At 38.0% G+C, this 3,493-nt stretch overlaps 1 protein-coding gene across 1 annotated transcript in view; it reads right to left on the reverse strand.

Moving 5' to 3' along the window:
- The window catches only part of COBLL1 (cordon-bleu WH2 repeat protein like 1), a 161,651-nt gene that overhangs the window by 9,717 nt on the left and 148,441 nt on the right, over positions 1-3,493 (reverse strand). The window lies entirely within an intron of this gene.

Here is a 3,493-nt window from a genome sequence, read left to right on the forward strand (position 1 = left end):
CTACATGCAAGAGCTGGCCTATGAGATGGGTATTTAAAGAAAAATCATGCGGACTCTCTCAAGAAACAGGCTAGGATGGGAGACTCACGTGCAGACAACTACCTGTAATGTAGAGAACTCATAAGTAAAATAGTTAAAAACTAACTTTTAAAGAAAAATCTGGAAAAATTATTGGATATAATATACACGATTATTGGCACATTAGCAGCTGGCTTGATGACTCTCTCTCATTTTAGCACCAGCACATCAGGGAAAACATTGCAAAAACCTACTTGTCTACCCAAGGCATGGTCCTTTGAAGTCACCAATCACAAACAGCTACTACTCACACACACACAGCACACAGCAGGTGCTGTCAGCAGACTCTAAGAGAATCCTGCCTCCGCAGCTGGCCAGTGCCTCCTGGCCTATTGGCACATCATCTTTGATCTTTCTCTTTACAACAAAACTATTTGTAACAGTTGTTTACAGTATGTGTCTCTAATTTCTTTTTCCAACTTGAACCCTTCCAATCAGATTTTTTTTTCAGCCCTTAATCCATTAGAACAATTCCTATCAAAGTCACTAATGACTTTGACCATGAACAAATCAGCTGGTCACTTCTCAGAACTCATTTATGTGACCTGTTAGCAACACTAAACACAACTGACCACCCTCCTAAAATGCCTTCTTTTTCTTCCAGGATACCCATTTCTTACTCTCCACAGACTGGGACTCTCCAGCTACTGCTTTCTATGTCTGCTTTTCCCTTTTTCCCTCTAATGATAAACATTGCCCTGGCTCAGTCTTCCACTTCTGCTCACTCTCCTGGTGATCTCATCTATTCTCTTGTTTTTTAAGTCGTATTTATATGCTGATGAGTTCCAAACTTTTATCTCTATCCTGGACCTCTGTTCTGCTCACCCCTTGATGTCTAAGGCTACTTTAGTTTAGCTTGTTTAAAACTGAAATTCTGATAGTCCCTCTTGAACACTCCCTTCAAAATCCTGTTGTTCTCACGGCAGTCCCTGTCTCAGTAAAGAGCAGGTCACCTCTCCATGTGCCCCCACCTTCTCTCTCCCACCTCACAGAGTCCACCCCTTTGGGTTCTTTCTTACAGGACATCCAGCTAGACCGCTACTACATACTTTGAATCATCATCAAGAAGCTCCGAACTGGACCTTCTGCTTCCGCATTGCTTCCTATGACCCTTTCTCACCATAGCTGCAGAAAGATCCTGTTACACTGTAAGTCAAATTAGGTGGCATCGGTTAAAACTCACTAATGGTTTCCCTTATCAGGCCATCGACTACCTGGCTCCTAGAGCTCTCTGACCACCTCTTTCCTTCAGCATGGACAGACTCAGCCACACCAGCCTTTTCGTTGCTCCTGAAATGTGTCAGGAGAGCTCCCACTTCAGGGCAGCCATCCTTGCTGTTCCAAGTGCCTGGAATGCTCCTTCTTTTGATAACTCAAAGTCTTACTCCATGATTTTCTTCAGGTCACTCTTCCAACTCTACCTTTTCAACGAACAAGTCCTTGACTCCCCACACTTCCTATCTCCCTTCCCGGCTTTATTTTTGTGATCAGCATTTAATAGCTCTCTAGCATTACTATATAGTTGACTTACTTGCCTTGCTTATTATCTGCTTCCACTAGGGTTGACTATGAGGGTGGAAATCTTTTTCCCTTTCTATTTTTCTCACTGCTGTGTCTCCAGAACAATATTTGGCTCCCAGAACTTTCTCAGTATGTATGTGTTGAGTGAATGAAAATGAAGAATGATATGCTACCCTTACGTATACTAATGATAGTGGGGGTGGGAGTCTTATTGAAACCAGTCCCAGTAGGGATTAACCTTAAAACTCAACAGTGCCCAGTGCTCAGAAACCCATGCTTAGTCCAGAGCATAAACATTCATTGCATGTCTAAAAATCCCTCCAAGTCAACCCAAGTTGTCTCATCATACCTTAAAAGACTTTAATAAAAGTTAAATATTGAACACTAGTTTGTTAAATCCTAGCGATGAATACATGGATGTATATTACACTATGTAAATCTGAAATATTTCATAAGAAATTCAATGTGAAGAATTAAAATTAAGAAACAGTTTATAAATGTCTCCAGCTTTCACCAACAAGATGCAGTTCCTTTGGTCAAATTATGACATTTAAAAAAAAAAAAAGGTTGAAGTTAAATTATAAGTCTAAGAGGTTTACAAAGTGAGAAAACAGTGAGCTTTCTACTTACTGGGGGAAACTGGTTAATCATTAGAGATAGTCAATTATTTACATTAGTTAGCCGTCACTGATAAGTCTGCCTGCCACTACTGAAAACCCAAACCTCTACCAGGAACGCACATCATCAAATTTTATGGTCTGTGGAAAGGGAAATAATGTAAGGAGAAACAGAATACACTAGTGAGAGTGGCAAGGTCAGGTTGAAAACCATGCCAGATAATTAATCCCCTAGAATTCACACCCTGATCAGAATTCACTGATTCAAAATGGAACTAAATTTAGCTGAAGAAAATAGACTTGAATGGCATTCAGTAGATTTACTTCATGCTAACTCTGTAATAGTTATTAGATCACTTAATCATAGTTGAATTGTAAGATACAGATCATTGAAATCAATGGATCCTGGATAAGAGTTAAATGAAAATATATAAATAGAAAAATTATAAATGGACTTAAGGTACAGAAACAATATGGCTTAACTTGAAAAATGTTAAATATTTCTCATAGAAGGTTTTTAAAAAAATTTTACAAAGTTACTTAAAACATAGATTTGGGGTTATTTATAATATCATTTTTTAAAGGTAGGGATGCTGGGGTTAGGGGAGAAAATATAAACAATCCCTTGAAACTGTCTTAAAATCCTTTTTTTTTTCTTCTATATTTCCCCCCATCAAGAAATTCTTTTTATTTTTTCCTTAAAGGAAAGCCTCATATAATACTTCTTCAACCTGGACACTGCATTAATACTATAAAATAGTATAAAATATCTTACAATTGACATCAGGCTTACCCAAATTGACTATAAATTATGTCCCAGTGACTGAACTTTGCATGTACCTGAGGTTCAAATTTTAACTCTTAACTCTTGATGAAAGAATTTTTTTTTTCCCAGACTGAGTCTCACTTTGTCCCCATCGGTAACCAAGTGCCATGCAACACAGCTCACGGCAACCTCAAACTCCTCGGTTCAAGTGATACTCCTGCCTCAGCCTCCCAAGTAGCTGGGACTACAGGTGCTTGCCACAACACCTGATTATTTTTAGCGATGAGGTCTCACTCTAACTCAGGCTGGTCTTTAAGTCCTGAGCTCAGGTAATCCACCTGCCTCAGCCTGATGAAAAAATCTTAAAATAATTTTATAGTTTAAATAATGCATTTTATTAAATGTCAATATTAAACATATAATTATTATTCATATTATTAATATAATGAATGTAATATAGATGTATCGAGTACTGAATTTGCAAAATAGGTAAATCTGTGAAGGTAAGTTT

The sequence above is a fragment of the Otolemur garnettii genome, unplaced genomic scaffold, assembly GCF_000181295.1.
Source record: "Otolemur garnettii isolate 467f Iridium unplaced genomic scaffold, OtoGar3 scaffold00090, whole genome shotgun sequence".
NCBI classification, from domain to species: Eukaryota; Metazoa; Chordata; class Mammalia; order Primates; family Galagidae; genus Otolemur; species Otolemur garnettii.